The sequence below is a fragment of the Cucumis melo genome, chromosome 1, assembly GCF_025177605.1.
Source record: "Cucumis melo cultivar AY chromosome 1, USDA_Cmelo_AY_1.0, whole genome shotgun sequence".
NCBI classification, from domain to species: domain Eukaryota; kingdom Viridiplantae; phylum Streptophyta; class Magnoliopsida; order Cucurbitales; family Cucurbitaceae; genus Cucumis; species Cucumis melo.
In genome coordinates this window covers 35,854,572-35,874,612 of record NC_066857.1, presented here as the reverse complement: position 1 = coordinate 35,874,612, position 20,041 = coordinate 35,854,572, and the positions used below count along the sequence as shown (strand labels likewise).

Sequence of the window (20,041 nt, the reverse complement as noted above, 5' to 3'; positions counted from 1 at the left end):
TAATTATATATATATATATATATATATATATATATATATATATATATATATATATATATATCCATATATATATACTCAATTAAATCCAATTCCACCAAAACCAACTTTTCCCTCCAAAATCTCAAATTAACTTAAATCCTCAATTCTTTTAATCAATCAAATTTTTTTTCCAATAAATCACTTATAACTTCCAACATGAATTATCTTAACCCAACCATAACAACTTCACTCCAGAATCAATATTTATCTTTCTGCAGAATAATTAATTATCTTCCACAATAATTAATTATTATTTACCTTTCTTCCAAAATAATTAATTATCTTCCACAATAATTAATTATTATTTATCTTTCTCCAAAAATAATTAATTATCTTCCACAATAATTAATTATTATTTATCTTTCTCCAAAAATAATTAATTATCTTCCACAATAATTAATTATTATTTATCTTTCTCCAAAAATAATTAATTATCTTCCACAATAATTAATTATTATTTATCTTTCTCCAAAAATAATTATCTTTTCCTTTAACATAATAATTATATATATATTTCCACATATACATATAATTATTAAATCTCCAACAAACTTTCCACCCCACAATTTAATTAAATAACATCCATAATTATTTAATTAAATTCAACATCAACAACACTAAAAGTCCACAACTTTACTTAATTCTCTTAACTTACCATCTAATCAAAATCTCAACAAACAACACATGCCAAAACCTCTAATTAATTAAATATTCATCCAACAAATATTTAATTAATTTCAATTCCCACATAAATCAAATAATTCTCATTAAATGGATTCAAAATAACGCCCAATAAATTATCTTAATTTTTGAGGCGTTACATGCAAAAACTTGAAACTTTATTTATATCAAAACAAAACATATGCTTAAATATGAAATAATAATCTTTTTAAACCAATGGTTTTAATTTTCACCACTTGATTTTTGTTTATTCATATATAGTATATCTTGGAAAGCCAATCCTTGTTCCCTTCTCCTCTCAGTATACTTCATCTTCTTTTCTTTAGCTTCAGTTCTTCTTACACGTTTGATCACACCCATTCACACAACTTTCTACTTTGTCCACATCTGTCAGGTTTAGAAAGAAAAAGAAACAATTAAAGAAAACATAATAGTCCATCGAAACTAGAGAAAGTTATTAAAGAAACGGACCAAATTTTAGTATGAATACTACTACTAATCTCTCGTTGATTGTGAGTTCGAGATACAAATTTTGTATATGAATACTACTTTAATTGAATGTTAGTCATGACAAGGATCATCTCTAATGACATTTCATGCTCAATAGCAAACATTGTCTTCCTCTATGAATTATTTTCATTACAACATGTTTGCCAGGAGTACTACTGCATAAAATTTAAAAGAAATATCAAAAAACACATTAACCTAAAACTCTTTTTTTTTTTTTTTTTTGGAACAAAAGAGAAGATGATGTGAATTAGCTGTAGGTGGACCAGAATATCACAACTAGAATGTGACATTCATAGATATGTATAATCAAAAGAGCCATGTGAAAGGAACAATATTATAGAAGCAGGAAGAAGAAAAGAACCAAACAAAAGGTTACTTATATGTAATAGCATTTAGATTGAGACGTCAAAAGTCCAAAAACTTAAACGATTAAAATATATATTAGCTTCATCCAAAAATGTACAAGAATAAAATAGGTAATACAAGAGTACTAGAAATTAGCTCACTCAGGTTTTCTGGGGTGGAAACATTGCTGCAAAGAGAAAAGACACAACCAAGTTTACAAAATTTATGAAGATCAACCGCATGGTTGGTATCCGTAGGGGAATCCTTAAATGTAGATGTGGATTCTGCACCAAGTATGCTAAGAATAATCAAAAAAATTACAACTGATTTCATTTTTTTCTTAATTTCAATTTTCTTGTGGTTCAAAATTATGTATCGTTGAGCACTTGGTTCTATAGAAAATAAGATTGAAAAACCCTCTATATATATATAGAAAAAAAAACTCTTGGTTTAAACCACGACCCTACAAATCGGATTGAGGAAGAAACGGTATTCATGACGATACTAAGCTTTTTGGGGGCAGGACCCACCGGGCAGGTGACCAAACCTATTGAACGCATTTTGAAAACTTTTTATTTTTCTAAGAGAAAGGAAAATCAAAGGTAGGCTAATTTGTATTTTATCACTTGAATTTTCCACGTTGTTAGGATTTGCTTGGCCAAATCTGAAGTTTCTTTTCTTTTCTTTTCTTTTCTTTTCTTTTTCCTTTCAATTTTCTTTATTTTCAAACAACAAAACTTGACTCTTGTTTAAATTAATTAATTCATTTAATGATAAAATATTTACTACATAATAAATTATTATTATTATTTAATATTATAGTAATATTATTATTTTAAAACAATAACAATATTATTATCTAATGTTAAATTTATTTTTATTATTTAATATTAATATTACTATATATTATTATTGTTACCTTATATTATTATTATTATTTTATAATTATTAAAAGTATATATATATATATAATAAATTTTTTTTTTTTAAAAAACCCTAAGAGGGTGCGCGCGACACAGACCCCCCCCCTTCATTTCCGTTTTCTTCTCCACCGCCTTCACGAAGCGCCGCCGCCATCTCTTCCTCTTCATTCTCTTCTCCTTCCGACCGTTTCCGCCACCATCTCTCTTCCTCTCCGTCTCCGTCCGTGTGGTAGTCGTCCGCCTTCGTCTCCGTCGTCGGAATCTCACCGCCGCGGCTTCCTACCATTTCGGGTCTCCTCTCGGGTTCAAACAACCGAACGCCGCCGTGCGTCCTTCGTCCGACCATATCCGCCGTCGCCCTCCGCCGCGTGGAAGTAGGGCCAGTCGTCGGACAAGCTGCGAATCATCCCGGTCGCCGAACGCTGAAATCCGTCGCTCGTGGTTGCTCCGGTTTCAATCGAACCCGACCCGAATCGCGAATCCAAGCCGACCCGAACCGGAGACCGAGCTGAGCTGCGCCACGAGCCGCGCCACAAGCCGCGCCACGAGTTGAGCCACGAGCCGAATTAAGCCGAAGACCAAGCCAAGCCGAGTTGAGTTGAGCCGAGCCGCGAGCCGAGGCCAAGCCGAGCCGCGAGCCGAGTTGAGCCGAGCCGAGGCCAAGCCGAACCGAGCCGAGAGTGAGTCGAGCCGAGGCCAGGCCGAGCCGAGCCGAGGGTGAGCCGAGCCGAGCCGAGCTCCCTGTTCACCGAGCCACCTAAGCGTTCCTTCCTCCACTCCGGGTCACGGTGAGTTTTCGGTAAGGATTGTTTTCGATGAATTCCCTAATGTTGCTACATCCGATTCGAGTTTGAATATTGGAATAAGATATGGCCCTACTTTTCTCCCTTGAAGGTAGTAAGGAGTTGACGCTTAAGTTCTCGGGTCCCGCGGCAGGCTTGTTTGGAGATAGCTTTCCTTTCCTTGGGTAAGTCTACGGGTGTCGTTTCGGACCTTTTAAAACGACGTCTACTAGAGTCATCAACTAAAACCTTTGTGTTTTCGTTTAGGTTGATCCGTTGAGCGTGGATTCGATCGAGGGGCATAACCGAGTTTCAGGTAAGGGTTTTCCTACTACTGGACCTCGGATCGAGGCTGAAAACGTGGAAATCCACAGGGGATTACACGTTATTGACTGTACTGAATAAATGTATGTGTGTTGACTGTTAAGCACTGTTATTATATTTTGTCTGATGTAAAGGTACTGTGACTGCTAATTGTAGATTGGGATTTTATGTGATGGACCTTGAAGTCACGGTTCAGTATGTAGTAATCATTGGTCTGGATGTTGATCATGGAGTTTGGACGGGGAAGGACAGTGAGTCCGGTTTTGGTTGGTTAGTTGATTGGGTCTAGGGTCTTCCCTAATGGTGTGCGAATTGGTGATGCGTTTAGCAACTGAGGGTGTAGTTGTTTAAACCTATACTATCTGACTGACAAAGCCTATGGCGGAATTGCAATATGAATGCCGTTGGGGTGTGACTGTTGTAGACAGTTTAGTATGGACTGAGGGGTAACGGTTAGCTTCATCTATGCGGTAGTGTGCCTTACGGATATGTGCATCCTTCGGGAGCACTAGACTGATGTGTGCATCCTTCAGGAGCACTAGACTGATATGTGCATCCTTCGGGAGCACTAGACTGATCTGTGCATCCTTCGAGAACACTAGACTGATGCGTGCATCCTTCGGGAGCACTAGACTGATATGTGCATCCTTCGGGAGCACGAGACTGATGTGTGCATCCTTCGGGAGCACTAGACTGATATGTGCGTTCTACGGAACCACTAGACTGTTATGTAGGGTACCCCCGAATAGGAAGTTAACTGTTGTCCCCTAACGGGCCCAGTAGTGGGTCCCTTACTTGGTATGTTTATACTCACCCTTTTCTCTTCTTTAACTTTTCAGGTAAGGGCACAGCGAAGGGCAGACCGACGAGAGGCAGGAAGGACGCGTGAAGGCCATATGGACGCGTCTGGTTTTCTTATCGCTTCCGCTATGTATTTTGTCAGAATATTTGACTTGTGATTTTGAACTGATGACTTGAGTTTTTATTTGAGACTTTTTATGATTGATTTAAAATAGGGCCCGAAACTGTCTTTTTGTAATGTTTCTAATGCTTTTAATGAATCGTAACTGGTCCGTTTTAAATTTTATGTTGAATGGTCGAGTTTTGGTATTTGGTAGTGACCTCAGCTTAGTCCGGAAAGTTGGGTCGTTACAACGAACGTATTACGACATGCAAAAACTTGAAACTTTATTTATATCAAAACAAAACATATGCTTAAATATGAAATAATAATCTTTTTAAACCAATGGTTTTAATTTTCATCACTTGATTTTTGTTTATTCATATATAGTATATCTTGGAAAGCCAATCCCTGTTCCCTTCTCCTCTCAGTATACTTCATCTTCTTTTCTTTAGCATCAGTTCTTCTTACACGTTTGATCACACCCATTCACACAACTTTCTACTTTGTCCACATCTGTCAGGTTTAGAAAGAAAAAGAAACAATTAAAGAAAACATAATAGTCCATCAAAACTAGAGAAAGTTATTAAAGAAACGGACCAAATTTTAGTATGAATACTACTACAAATCTCTCGTTGATTGTGAGTTCGAGATACAAATTTTGTATATGAATACTACTCTAATTGAATGTTAGTCATGACAAGGATCATCTCTAATGACATTTCATGCTCAATAGCAAACATTGTCTTCCTCTATGAATTATTTTCATTACAACATGTTTGCCAGCAGTACTACTGCTTAAAATTTAAAAGAAATATCAAAAAACACATTAACCTAAAACTCTTTTTTTTTTTTTTTTGGAACAAAAGAGAAGATGATGTGAATTAGCTGTAGGTGGACCAGAATATCACAACTAGAATGTGACATTCATAGATAAGTATAATCAAAAGAGCCATGTGAAAGGAACAATATTATAGAAGCCGGAAGAAGAAAAGAACCAAACAAGAGGTTACTTATATGTAATAGCATTTAGATTGAGACGTCAAAAGTCCAAAAACTTAAACGATTAAAATATATATTAGCTTCATCCAAAAATGTACAAGAATAAAATAGGTAATACAAGAGTACTAGAAATTAGCTCACTCAGGTTTTCTGGGGTGGAAACATTGCTGCAAAGAGAAAAGACACAACCAAGTTTACAAAATTTATGAAGATCAACCGCATGGTTGGTATCCGTAGGGGAATCCTTAAATGTAGATGTGGATTCTGCACCAAGTATGCTAAGAATAATAAAAAAAATTACAACTGATTTCATTTTTTTCTTAATTTCAATTTTCTTGTGGTTCAAAATTATGTATCGTTGAGCACTTGGTTCTATAGAAAATAAGATTGAAAAACCCTCTATATATATATAGAAAAAAAAACTCTTGGTTTAAACAACGACCCTACAAATCGGATTGAGGAAGAAACGGTATTCATGACGATACTATCGGAAAACGAACTTATTACGATGACACGCTGCCACGCTTCCCTTCACCTCAAGTTTTTGGACAAATGTAATTTCCGCTTGTGGCTAAATCCACCTTACACGTTAAAACCCTACAAATGTGGACGATCCATTTGTAGTTTACCAATTTGCTATTTTGAAAATTTACTTCAACATGCCCTTATATTATGTTTGACACTCCCAACGGATTTTTTAGTTCTAAATATAACAAATAGACACACACATATATATAGTGCTACATCAATGATAGACCTAGACCATATCAATTAATAAGATCATAGTATCATTTGTTACATTTATAATTATTTTTCTTCAAAATATTACAACACGCTTAAGTTATTAAACCTAGAAGTGATCTCTATTCCAATTGTTTATCTATTTATTTTTCAGGATCATAACATATTTCTTCACCTAATTAGCTGAGTTATCAATCGACATAAAGAATTTTATTAGTATAAAACATATAGGTCAACTGACATGTGATATGTGTTAGCGATCATGAGGCTTACGATTTGAATCACTATATCCGCATCATATTTCTCTCCAATTACTAATTTAATATTAAATCAATTAGTATAAAAATAGAAAGTTGATGTCACAATTAGTATAAAAAGATATTATATTCGGACAAGGACTCGTGAACTCAAATAGACTACATAGTTTGGAGTAAGTTGAGAATCACCCACATTGAAAAGATAAAGAAAGATGTCACAACTTTTGTTGAAGAAATCGACGACGAACTATAGAATTACCAAAAACGTATGGAGAAATCGACACATTTGATATACGTAGTTTACGAACGAAGTGTTAGCTACATTTACGAGATAGAGAGAAAATCTATTATTAGAGAGAATGTTTTCTTAATACAAACGGTGCAAATGTTCTTTGTTGTTTGTAGCACCACATGACAAATTAAATTCAAGGCATTTCAACCATTTTTATTAGTTACAATTACCTTTCTTTCATTATTCAATTGATGTACGAAATGAAAAGTCAGTTCTTGTACTTATGATCTAATATTATGATTAAGTTAGAAATCAAGTACTTAAGCCTTTCAACGTTTGATTTTTGTAATACATTTTTCATTTTACTATAATTAATAATATTCACTCTTTTATATGAAATATGTTGGGTCATAAACAATAAAACAAATATTTTAGTACTTTAATAATTTATTGTTTTTGCACTTCATTTTTCCATCCATTTTAATATTTCATTTTAGAAAGAGTATCTCATAGCTTTTTTAAAGAAAACATTTTAAAAATTCAGAGTTAAAATAATTGGAACAAGGAATAAAGTTATTTAAAAAAAAAAAAACTAAGAATCAAAAGCCATGCATAATCCTTCGTGAGTATTATTACTATTATTATTATTATTATTATTTCCTTTTCTCTTTGGGTGAAGGACACCCTAAAACCTATAATTACTTGAAGGATATGTTTTTCTTTGAAATATGTGAAGATTTGAATGGATACAGATGATTTAAAAATATATGGTTTTTCCTTATCAATAAAAAAACATAAAAAATTATAGCTCCCTTAATTCTTTCCTCTTCATTTTTTTCTCATTTATATACAATTACTCACACGCTACAGTATTCTATTAAGTAATCTTGTTGATACACGTTGCATTCAAGAGATGCTAAATAACTTTTTTTGTTTAGGAAGACAAATCGTTCATGACCCATCGAGACCAAAGAAGAAACATAAAGTTAACTATCGAAATAACCTGTGAATTTTTTTTTTTTTTGATTAAAATGAATTATTTCTATCGTTCCCTTATTTTCTAATCATTCAAATTAATTATTTTCACACTTTCCCGGTTCATCTATAATATCTTCTAAAAAAAAATGAAATTAAAATAGTTCATTTTTGTTAACAATAAATGGAGGGGGAATTGAAACTCAACTTTTTAAATTGAAAATAGAAATAAAACAAACTTTAGAGGTATCATTTTGATTGTTATATAGCTGTGTAGGTTTCGAGAACTTTTTAGGATTATTTTTTAAGAGAAATTAGTGAGCTAGGAGTAATGAGAGGGTGTTATGGGGTGTCCACCTAGTGAAAATGCTCGATGCTTCCAACTGACCCATCCTATCTTTTAAAACCAAAACACTTATTTCAAATTAAGATTAATTTTTAGTTTAACAATTATAAGGTGGACCGAGATTAGATCGTCAACCTTCAAACGGATAATTGGTGCCTTAGAAATATTTTCAAATCAACGAAATAAAATTTGTTTGTGAGATTATTAACCTTTATTCACCAATTCAACCACAAACACACACACACACACACACAATCTATAGTAAAGCAAAAATTCTGGCAAAACACACTTAATTCTCGTATAGCATTAAAAGAGAGAAAGGGCTCCTTTTTACCCATTGCTCATAATTAACGACATGCAAAAACTTGAAACTTTATTTATATCAAAACAAAACATATGCTTAAATATGAAATAATAATCTTTTTAAACCAATGGTTTTAATTTTCATCACTTGATTTTTGTTTATTCATATATAGTATATCTTGGAAAGCCAATCCTCGTTCCCTTCTCCTCTCAGTATACTTCATCTTCTTTTCTTTAGCATCAGTTCTTCTTACACGTTTGATCACACCCATTCACACAACTTTCTACTTTGTCCGCATCTGTCAGGTTTAGAAAGAAAAAGAAACAATTAAAGAAAACATAATAGTCCATCAAAACTAGAGAAAGTTATTAAAGAAACGGACCAAATTTTAGTATGAATACTACTACAAATCTCTCGTTGATTGTGAGTTCGAGATACAAATTTTGTATATGAATACTACTCTAATTGAATGTTAGTCATGACAAGGATCATCTCTAATGACATTTCATGCTCAATAGCAAACATTGTCTTCCTCTATGAATTATTTTCATTACAACATGTTTGCCAGCAGTACTACTGCTTAAAATTTAAAAGAAATATCAAAAAACACATTAGCCTAAAACTCTTTTTTTTTTTTTTTTGGAACAAAAGAGAAGATGATGTGAATTAGCTGTAGGTGGACCAGAATATCACAACTAGAATGTGACATTCATAGATAAGTATAATCAAAAGAGCCATGTGAAAGGAACAATATTATAGAAGCCGGAAGAAGAAAAGAACCAAACAAGAGGTTACTTATATGTAATAGCATTTAGATTGAGACGTCAAAAGTCCAAAAACTTAAACGATTAAAATATATATTAGCTTCATCCAAAAATGTACAAGAATAAAATAGGTAATACAAGAGTACTAGAAATTAGCTCACTCAGGTTTTCTGGGGTGGAAACATTGCTGCAAAGAGAAAAGACACAACCAAGTTTACAAAATTTATGAAGATCAACCGCATGGTTGGTATCCGTAGGGGAATCCTTAAATGTAGATGTGGATTCTGCACCAAGTATGCTAAGAATAATCAAAAAAATTACAACTGATTTCATTTTTTTCTTAATTTCAATTTTCTTGTGGTTCAAAATTATGTATCGTTGAGCACTTGGTTCTATAGAAAATAAGATTGAAAAACCCTCTATATATATATAGAAAAAAAAACTCTTGGTTTAAACAACGACCCTACAAATCGGATTGAGGAAGAAACGGTATTCATGACGATACTATCGGAAAACGAACGTATTACGATGACACGCTGCCACGCTTCCCTTCACCTCAAGTTTTTGGACAAATGTAATTTCCGCTTGTGGCTAAATCCACCTTACACGTTAAAACCCTACAAATGTGGACGATCCATTTGTAGTTTACCAATTTGCTACTTTGAAAATTTACTTCAACATGCCCTTATATTATGTTTGACACTCCCAACGGATTTTTTAGTTCTAAATATAACAAATAGACACACACATATATATAGTGCTACATCAATGATAGACCTAGACCATATCAATTAATAAGATCATAGTATCATTTGTTACATTTATAATTATTTTTCTTCAAAATATTACAACACGCTTAAGTTATTAAACCTAGAAGTGATCTCTATTCCAATTGTTTATCTATTTATTTTTCAGGATCATAACATATTTCTTCACCTAATTAGCTGAGTTATCAATCGACATAAAGAATTTTATTAGTATAAAACATATAGGTCAACTGACATGTGATATGTGTTAGCGATCATGAGGCTTACGATTTGAATCACTATATCCGCATCATATTTCTCTCCAATTACTAATTTAATATTAAATCAATTAGTATAAAAATAGAAAGTTGATGTCACAATTAGTATAAAAAGATATTATATTCGGACAAGGACTCGTGAACTCAAATAGACTACATAGTTTGGAGTAAGTTGAGAATCACCCACATTGAAAAGATAAAGAAAGATGTCACAACTTTTGTTGAAGAAATCGACGACGAACTATAGAATTACCAAAAACGTATGGAGAAATCGACACATTTGATATACGTAGTTTACGAACGAAGTGTTAGCTACATTTACGAGATAGAGAGAAAATCTATTATTAGAGAGAATGTTTTCTTAATACAAACGGTGCAAATGTTCTTTGTTGTTTGTAGCACCACATGACAAATTAAATTCAAGGCATTTCAACCATTTTTATTAGTTACAATTACCTTTCTTTCATTATTCAATTGATGTACGAAATGAAAAGTCAGTTCTTGTACTTATGATCTAATATTATGATTAAGTTAGAAATCAAGTACTTAAGCCTTTCAACGTTTGATTTTTGTAATACATTTTTCATTTTACTATAATTAATAATATTCACTCTTTTATATGAAATATGTTGGGTCATAAACAATAAAACAAATATTTTAGTACTTTAATAATTTATTGTTTTTGCACTTCATTTTTCCATCCATTTTAATATTTCATTTTAGAAAGAGTATCTCATAGCTTTTTTAAAGAAAACATTTTAAAAATTCAGAGTTAAAATAATTGGAACAAGGAATAAAGTTATTTAAAAAAAAAAAAACTAAGAATCAAAAGCCATGCATAATCCTTCGTGAGTATTATTACTATTATTATTATTATTATTATTTCCTTTTCTCTTTGGGTGAAGGACACCCTAAAACCTACAATTACTTGAAGGATATGTTTTTCTTTGAAATATTAGAAGATTTGAATGGATACAGATGATTTAAAAATATATGGTTTTTCCTTATCAATAAAAAAACATAAAAAATTATAGCTCCCTTAATTCTTTCCTCTTCATTTTTTTCTCATTTATATACAATTACTCACACGCTACAGTATTCTATTAAGTAATCTTGTTGATACACGTTGCATTCAAGAGATGCTAAATAACTTTTTTTGTTTAGGAAGACAAATCGTTCATGACCCATCGAGACCAAAGAAGAAACATAAAGTTAACTATCGAAATAACCTGTGAATTTTTTTTTTTTTGATTAAAATGAATTATTTCTATCGTTCCCTTATTTTCTAATCATTCAAATTAATTATTTTCACACTTTCCCGGTTCATCTATAATATCTTCTTAAAAAAAATGAAATTAAAATAGTTCATTTTTGTTAACAATAAATGGAGGGGGAATTGAAACTCAACTTTTTAAATTGAAAATAGAAATAAAACAAACTTTAGAGGTATCATTTTGATTGTTATATAGCTGTGTAGGTTTCGAGAACTTTTTAGGATTATTTTTTAAGAGAAATTAGTGAGCTAGGAGTAATGAGAGGGTGTTATGGGGTGTCCACCTAGTGAAAATGCTCGATGCATCCAACTGACCCATCCTATCTTTTAAAACCAAAACACTTATTTCAAATTAAGATTAATTTTTAGTTTAACAATTATAAGGTGGACCGAGATTAGATCGTCAACCTTCAAACGGATAATTGGTGCCTTAGAAATATTTTCAAATCAACGAAATAAAATTTGTTTGTGAGATTATTAACCTTTATTCACCAATTCAACCACAAACACACACACACACACACACACAATCTATAGTAAAGCAAAAATTCTGGCAAAACACACTTAATTCTCGTATAGCATTAAAAGAGAGAAAGGGCTCCTTTTTACCCATTGCTCATAATTAACGACATGCAAAAACTTGAAACTTTATTTATATCAAAACAAAACATATGCTTAAATATGAAATAATAATCTTTTTAAACCAATGGTTTTAATTTTCATCACTTGATTTTTGTTTATTCATATATAGTATATCTTGGAAAGCTGTAACGACCCAACTCCTTATGCTGAATCGAAGTCATCACTAAATATAGAACAAGTGGTTTAAGTCTAAAAATTTTATTAAAAAGCATACGGTTCGAGAAATTCATTTATAAAAACATAAACAAGGTAGTCATGCAAAAATGTAAAAACGTTCTGAAATCCTACTCGGGCCCTATCTACATAAAAGATAGTGAAAAATAAAAAGTACTCAAACTCAAATGCTAAAATCTGAACTAAGAAATAAGCGGAAGCGGTAGTCCCTATGGCCCTCCTCGGTCTCACTTCGGGTCGCTCGCCAGCTTGCCCTTGCCCTTGCCTCGTCCTCTACCTGAAAACATAAAATGGAGAGAATGAGTATAAAAATACTCAGTAAGGGACCCACTACTAGTCCCACTAGGTGCCTGTTAACTTCCTGTTAGAGTCCTGATAACTGGTACCCAATCTCTGGCACGTTCCCGAACACGTGCAATCATGCGCTCCCGTAGGAACGTAGCTCTGGTCTTCGGTGCCCGGGGACACCTAGGACAATCGGGATGCGAGGACCCCGTCGAGTCACTCGAGTCATGTCTATATCATGCTAGACTGGCGTCCCGTCGGACCACACAGTCCTCAGAAGGTGGTGATCCCGAAGGACACCCATGCAGGTACGACTCTAACAGAATCGAGCTAACAGGTACTCTAATTGCAGTATACATACACATGGCATCAGCATATAACATGTCACATAAATCATTTCTACACTCTCCGTCCCGACATTCGTCGTAACCAAAAATAGATCTTGCCACACATAACAGGCTATAGCACAACTATATCGTCATTTGCATCATACTAACATTTATTTCAGGCATCATACTGTCAATTTCTCAATATGCAACATAGGGCATACACAGTCTCATACTTCAAACATGAAACTAGTAGTAGAATCTCTTACCTGGAGATCTACTTGTCGAGTCCTAACCGCGAGGCAGTACGCTTTCCAAGCGACGAAGTCCTAGCTGTTTAATAAGTCAAAATTCGTAAATAGGTCGCCAACGACCAACGGTTCAAGACTCAATTGAACTAACTTACCCTAGAAGGAGGTTGCAGTGCTCGAGCCCCTACTGAAGAAATCCCGCGCTGCAGTAAATTCTTGGTCCAAGACGTCCCTTGAGGAAAATAATTTAATTTAGATCCGAATTAATTTAACTAACGTCCGAGCATGGAGTCTTACCGGAAAAACCACAATAATTAATTAGCTTACCAAAATATAGGTGGATGGAGCCAATTTAGTCCTGGCGGCTCGGCTGGAAGAAGACAGGACCGGCTCGGCTTGGGCAGACGCGGCTCGGCTCGGTACAGGAAGCTACGCGGGCGGCTCGGCTTGCATCAGGGAGGAGACGCGGCTCGGCTCGCGTCAGCAAGGAGGCGCGGCTCGGCTTGCAGTGCAGGCGGCGCGGCGCGGCTTGCACGCGGGGAGAGCTAGGCACGTGTGGGCACGGGCGCGGGTTCGGTTTCGGGTTCAGGCGAGCGGGCGCGGGGCGGTTCCGGGTTCGGGTTCGGCGGCTGGAGGCGCGCGAGGCTTAGCTGCTGGATTTCAGTCGGCGCGGCGGCTGGCTGGCGAACGTTCCGGCTGCGCTGCGTCGGATCTAAGCGGCGCGGCGTGGCGGGCGAACGTTCCGGCTGCGCTGCGTCGGATCTAAGCGGCGCGGCGTGGCTGGGCGTGTGAACGACGGCGTTGCGGACACGGCTTGGCTGAGGAATCGGCTGCGGCTCCTCAGCGTTGGATCGGGGCGTCGCGACGCGGCTGACTGCCCTTCCTCGGATCGACGCGGCGTGGCTGGTTCCGGCTGCAAACACGACTGGCGTGCGTAGCTGATCCTCGGCGTGCGGTGGCTTGACTTGGTTTGATGTCTCCGGCGCGGCTGGGCGTGTGGCGTGGGTAGGCGGCTAGGGTTTCGGCGGCGGCGGCGGCTTAAAAGCTTTCTTTCTTCTTTTCTTTTTTTTTTTGATTTTCTTGTGCGCGTCCCGAGGCTGCTTTAAAGAGAGAATTTATTATTTTTTTTTTCTTTTTCCAATTCCTTTAATTAATTAGAAATAACCACCTACTATATCTCCAATCTTTTGGAATTTACCAATTAAGCCCCAACTGGTCCCCACATTTCTCCCTTAACCAACCAACCTTAGTTTTATAAAACTTCCCCAATTATTTCCAAAAATACTTATTATCATAAACCAAATAAAGATTTTCAACCTTAATTACTCGAGAATTAAAAGACAAGGTTCTTCCAAGAAGTTTAAAATTCCCATAACCACACTTAATATTAATATTATTAGTGGTCCAAAATAATAAAGGAAACCGAAAAATGTTGGGCGTTACAATCTTCCCTCCTAAAAAAAAACTTTCGTCCTCGAAAGTTCTAATCCTCGAACAGCTCGGGGTGCTGGGCTCTCATGTCCTCTTCTTTCTCCCACGTTGCCTCTTCCACTCCATGGTTTTGCCAAAGGATTTTGACCAGTGGAATTTCTCGACTGCGAAGCTTCTTGACCTCCCTTGCCAGGACCTCGACAGGCTGCTCCTCGTAGCTCAGATTCTCGCTAATCTGCAGTGGCTCGAAGTCCACCACGTGTGTTGGGTCTGCAACATATTTCCTCAACATGGAGATATGGAATACGTCGTGCACTGCAGCAAAAGATGGGGGTAGCGCCAAGCGGTAAGCCACGGGGCCAATTCGCTCCAATATCTCGAACGGCCCTACGAAGCGTGGACTCAGCTTCCCCTTCTTCGCGAACCTCAGAACACCCTTCATAGGCGCTACCTTCAGAAAGACCATATCTCCCACTTCAAACTCGAGGTCCTTACGTCGTACATCAGCGTAACTCTTCTGTCTGCTCTGGGCTGTCAGCATACGAGCTCGGATCTTCTGTATGGCTGCGTTGGTCGTCTGCACTAACTCGGGGCCTAGCATCCTCTGCTCTCCAACTTCGCCCCAGCAGACAGGGGATCTACAGCACTTGCCATACAGAGCCTCGAACGGTGCCATACCGATAGTAGCCTGGTAGCTATTGTTATAGGCAAACTCCATCAGATGCAGATGAGAGTCCCAACTTCCTGAAAACTCTAGTACGCAGGCTCGCAGCATGTCTTCCAAAATCTGGTTCAATCTCTCTGTCTGACCATCAGTCTGAGGGTGGAATGCCGTGCTGAAGTCCAACCTTGTACCTAATGCAATTTGAAGTCCTTTCCAGAACTTCGATGTGAAACGGGCGTCTCTGTCTGAAACGATGGATACGGGTACTCCATGTAGTCTCACAATCTCTGTCATATATAGCTGCCCCCACTTACTGGCAGTGTAAGTGGATTTCCCTGGCACGAAATGGGCCGACTTCGTGAGTCTGTCGACCACAACCCAGATCACCGTGTAGCCCTTTAGGGTCTTGGGCAGTCCCGTAATAAAGTCCATCGACACACTCTCCCACTTCCACCCTGGCACACTCAAGGGTTGCAACAACCCTGCTGGATGCTGCCTAGGTGCCTTCACCTGCTGGCACACCAAGCATCTACTGACAAAGTCTGCCACATCCCTCTTCATGCCCCTCCACCAGTAGACACTCCTTAAGTCCTGGTACATCTTCGTACTCCCAGGGTGCATGGTGAACGGGGAACTGTGGGCCTCAGTCAAAAGCTCCGTCTTAACTGCGCTGTCTTCCGGCACACACAGGCGTCCCTCAAACATAAGGCCATCGTCAGAGGATATGGAGAAGCCTTCACCTTGCTCTGTCTCTACCACGCGACGCTTCTCTGCCAAGTAAGGGTCGTCCAGCTGAGCAGCAATGATCTTTTGCCTCAAGGTTGGCTGAACTGTCAACTGAGCCAACTGTGCGGTAACCTCACCTACTGAGACTGCAATCTCTGCCCTCTCAAAGTCCCTGAGTAAGGGGGTCTGCTTGGTGATTAGCGCTGCTGAATGTGCAACTTTCCTACTCAGCGCATCAGCCACTACATTTGCTTTACCTGGGTGGTATAGGATCTCGCAGTCGTAGTCTTTCACCAACTCAAGCCACCTCCTCTGCCTCATGTTCAACTCCTTCTGGGTGAAGAAGTACTTCAGGCTCTTATGGTCGGTGTAAATCTGAATCTTCTCACCGTACAGATAGTGCCTCCATATCTTCAATGCAAAGACTACAGCTGCCAACTCCAAGTCATGGGTAGGGTAGTTCTGCTCATGGATCTTCAACTGGCGGGAGGCATAAGCAACTACCTTACCCTGCTGCATCAGAACACAGCCCAGTCCCTTCTTGGAGGCGTCACTATAGATTACAAAGTTTCCCGAACCATCGGGCACTGTCAGGACCGGTGCAGTCACTAGCTTCTGTTTGAGCTCCTGAAAGCTCCTCTCGCAAGCTGGGCTCCAGACAAAAGGGGTTCCCTTCCTGGTCAACTGGGTCAACGGGCTGGCTATACGTGAGAAGTCTTCCACGAACCTCCTGTAGTAACCTGCCAAGCCCAGAAAACTTCGAATTTCACTAACTGTGGACGGTCGGGTCCAGTTGGTCACTGCTTCAATCTTTGCGGGATCTACTGAAACTCCCTCACTGGAAACCACGTGGCCAAGAAACGTCACCTTCCTTAACCAGAATTCACACTTGGAGAACTTGGCATACAACTTGTTGGCTCGAAGGGTCTCCAAAACTTGGTGTAAGTGCTCCTCGTGCTCAGCCTCAGTTTTTGAGTAAATGAGGATGTCGTCAATGAAGACTATGACGAACGAGTCTAGAAAGTCCTTAAACACCCTGTTCATCAAATCCATGAATACTGCAGGAGCGTTAGTCAAGCCGAAAGACATCACAACGAATTCGTAATGTCCGTACCTCGATCGAAAGGCCGTCTTGGGGATGTCACCGTCCCTAATCCTCAACTGGTGATAGCCTGATCGCAGGTCGATCTTGGAGAAGACGGTGGCTCCCTGCAACTGATCGAACAGGTCATCAATCCTGGGCAAGGGGTAGCGGTTTTTGACTGTCACCTTGTTCAGCTCTCGGTAGTCAATACAAAGGCGCATTGACCCATCCTTCTTCTTCACGAACAATACTGGGGCTCCCCAAGGCGACACACTGGGCCGGATGAAGCCTTTGTCCAGCAACTCCTGTAACTGGACCTTCAACTCCTTTAGCTCGGCTGGAGCCATTCTGTAAGGGGCCCTCGAGATAGGAGCAGTGCCCGGCTCTAACTCGATGGCGAAGTCTACCTCTCTGGGAGGCGGAAGTCCTGGGAGTTCGTCTGGGAAAACGTCGGGGTACTCTCTTACCACTGGTTCGGAAGATAGGGAAACTTCTGGCTCTCTCACATCCACTACGCTTGCCAAAATACCCCAAGTACCCTGGCTGAGTAGTTTACTAGCCTTCATGGCTGAGATGACCTTGGGTATACATACCATGCCTGCCCCCCTGAATTTGAAACTAGCCTCGGAGGGAGGGTTGAAGACAACTTCCTTGCCATAACAGTCTATATTTGCATGGTTGGCTGACAGCCAATCCATGCCTAGTATCACATCAAAATCCTGCATGTCTAACACTAGCAAGGTCACGTCTAACATACGATTCGCTATCTCTACCCGACATGCCTTTATTTGTTCTTTGGACAACAGGACCTCCCCAGATGGAGTAGAAACCGACAAAACACTACCCAAAGGCTCTACCTCTAAACCCACATGCTGAACGAAAACGGAGGATATAAACGAGTGGGATGACCCAGAGTCAAATAGCACAAAAGCATAGTGCCCCAAAATTGGGAGCGTACCTGTCACCACAGTGCCAGCTCGCTCGGCCTCCTGCCGGGTAGTGGCGAAAACTCTCCCCTGCTGGGCCGCAGAAGGCTGGGGCGGTGTCGTCTCGAAGGGTTTCCGAGGACACATATCAGCAGTGTGCCCCGGCTGTCTGCACCTGAAGCAGACTCCACTCCCAGCCAAGCAACGACCTCCGTGGACTCTCCCGCAGGTAGTACAAGCGGGTAGCTCTCTCAGAGTCCTCCCGGCTGCTGCAAGCTCCCGTCGGTGCCTCTGGAAGACACCTCCTGACCTCAGTGTCCGCTGCGGTGCTACGTCAGGCTGCGTCTCAACCTTCCTCTTCTGCCCCAAGGCTGACCCTCTGCCGGCAGCCTTAGACGCCTCGGCTCTCTCAGGCAGGCTCAAATCCAGTGCTATACGTAGTGCATCAGCATGCGTGGCTGGGCGGAGGGCTCTGACAATGCCCTGAAGGTCTAGCCTGAGTCCTCTAACGAATTTCTCCGTCCTGGCAGCCTCGTCCCTTACCATACCGGGAGCAAAGCGGGACAACATATCGAACTCGGCGTCGTACTGCTCCACCGTCATGTCGCCTTGCTCCAAGTTTAGGAACTCTTGCAGCTTGGCGTGCTTCACATTGGCGGAGAAAAACTTAGCATAGAAGTTCTCCTTGAACTGCTCCCATGTTATTTTGCTTACATCGCCCCCTAGCATTCTCTCCGCGGTCTCCCACTAGGCGGTGCCCCTGTCCTCCAAGAAGAAGACTGCACACTGCACCTTCTGGTCTTCTGGGCACTTCATGTACCGGAAAATAGTCTCTATGGACGTCAACCACATTTGGGCCTTTGTGGGGTTGTCCATGGATCCGTCAAAGGTCTTGGGATTATACTTCCTGAAATCCCGTAAGTGTTTCGCCTCGGTCGACAGTTGAACTGGTACTGGTTGAGCTTCCTCAGGGGCTGGAGGAGCGACGGCCTGAGCCTGAACAGGGGCGGCCTGGGCCTGAGCAGGGGCGGCCTCGGCCTGAACAGGGGCGGCCTGGTTCTGCTGGGCGGCAAGGAAAGGCGCCAAAGCAGCTTGCAGCATGTCCTGATAACGCTGCTCCATTGCGGCGAGGTCCGCCTGGGTGACCGGTGCGTTTGGGTCGACTGCCGGTGCAACAGGTGGCGCCTCCGGCTGGCCACGACCGGCTCCTCTGCCTCCCCTACCACCTCCTCGGCGTGTACCTCTACGTGGCGGCATTCTCCCTAAAATTCACCAACAAACTTTTCACCACAAGAACTTAACACCCTATATCTAGGTCTTAGACTATTCAGGCAAAATTGTAATCTTAACATTAGCAAGGCTTTAGACATACCTGGCGAGTGCCGAAGGACCGTATAGCCATAGGGTGAAGTAAAAACCAAAAACAAAAGTGACTTACATCGTAGGTCAGTCTACAGAACCTAAAACACTGTGCTCTGATACCAACTGTAACGACCCAACTCCTTATGCTGAATCGAAGTCATCACTAAATATAGAACAAGTGGTTTAAGTCTAAAAATTTTATTAAAAAGCATACGGTTCGAGAAATTCATTTATAAAAACATAAACAAGGTAGTCATGCAAAAATGTAAAAACGTTCTGAAATCCTACTCGGGCCCTATCTACATAAAAGATAGTGAAAAATAAAAAGTACTCAAACTCAAATGCTAAAATCTGAACTAAGAAATAAGCGGAAGCGGTAGTCCCTATGGCCCTCCTCGGTCTCACTTCGGGTCGCTCGCCAGCTTGCCCTTGCCCTTGCCTCGTCCTCTACCTGAAAACATAAAATGGAGAGAATGAGTATAAAAATACTCAGTAAGGGACCCACTACTAGTCCCACTAGGTGCCTGTTAACTTCCTGTTAGAGTCCTGATAACTGGTACCCAATCTCTGGCACGTTCCCGAACACGTGCAATCATGCGCTCCCGTAGGAACGTAGCTCTGGTCTTCGGTGCCCGGGGACACCTAGGACAATCGGGATGCGAGGACCCCGTCGAGTCACTCGAGTCATGTCTATATCATGCTAGACTGGCGTCCCGTCGGACCACACAGTCCTCAGAAGGTGGTGAT

At 39.5% G+C, this 20,041-nt stretch overlaps 3 long non-coding RNA genes across 4 annotated transcripts; all 3 read right to left on the bottom strand.

The window, feature by feature from the left end:
- Positions 1-861: 861 nt before the first annotated feature.
- Positions 862-6,196, bottom strand: LOC127151391 (uncharacterized). Of its 2 annotated transcripts, none has more exons than XR_007824315.1 (2): positions 5,649-5,870; positions 862-1,107 (listed from the first exon to the last, which is right to left on the bottom strand). It is a non-coding gene; the product is annotated as an uncharacterized LOC127151391 (long non-coding RNA). The 2 variants fall into 2 exon arrangements; XR_007824316.1 differs by lacking the exon at positions 862-1,107 and adding an exon at positions 4,776-5,021 and having other exon boundaries at positions 5,649-6,196.
- A 2,135-nt stretch (positions 6,197-8,331) lies between these two features.
- LOC127151394 (uncharacterized) lies at positions 8,332-9,520 on the bottom strand. Its single transcript, XR_007824323.1, has 2 exons — positions 9,288-9,520; positions 8,332-8,660 (listed from the first exon to the last, which is right to left on the bottom strand). It is a non-coding gene; the product is annotated as an uncharacterized LOC127151394 (long non-coding RNA).
- Positions 9,521-12,522: 3,002 nt separating this feature from the next.
- On the bottom strand, positions 12,523-13,663 carry LOC127151390 (uncharacterized). Its single transcript, XR_007824314.1, has 3 exons — positions 13,429-13,663; positions 13,257-13,333; positions 12,523-13,183 (listed from the first exon to the last, which is right to left on the bottom strand). It is a non-coding gene; the product is annotated as an uncharacterized LOC127151390 (long non-coding RNA).
- Between the last annotated feature and the right edge of the window lie 6,378 nt (positions 13,664-20,041).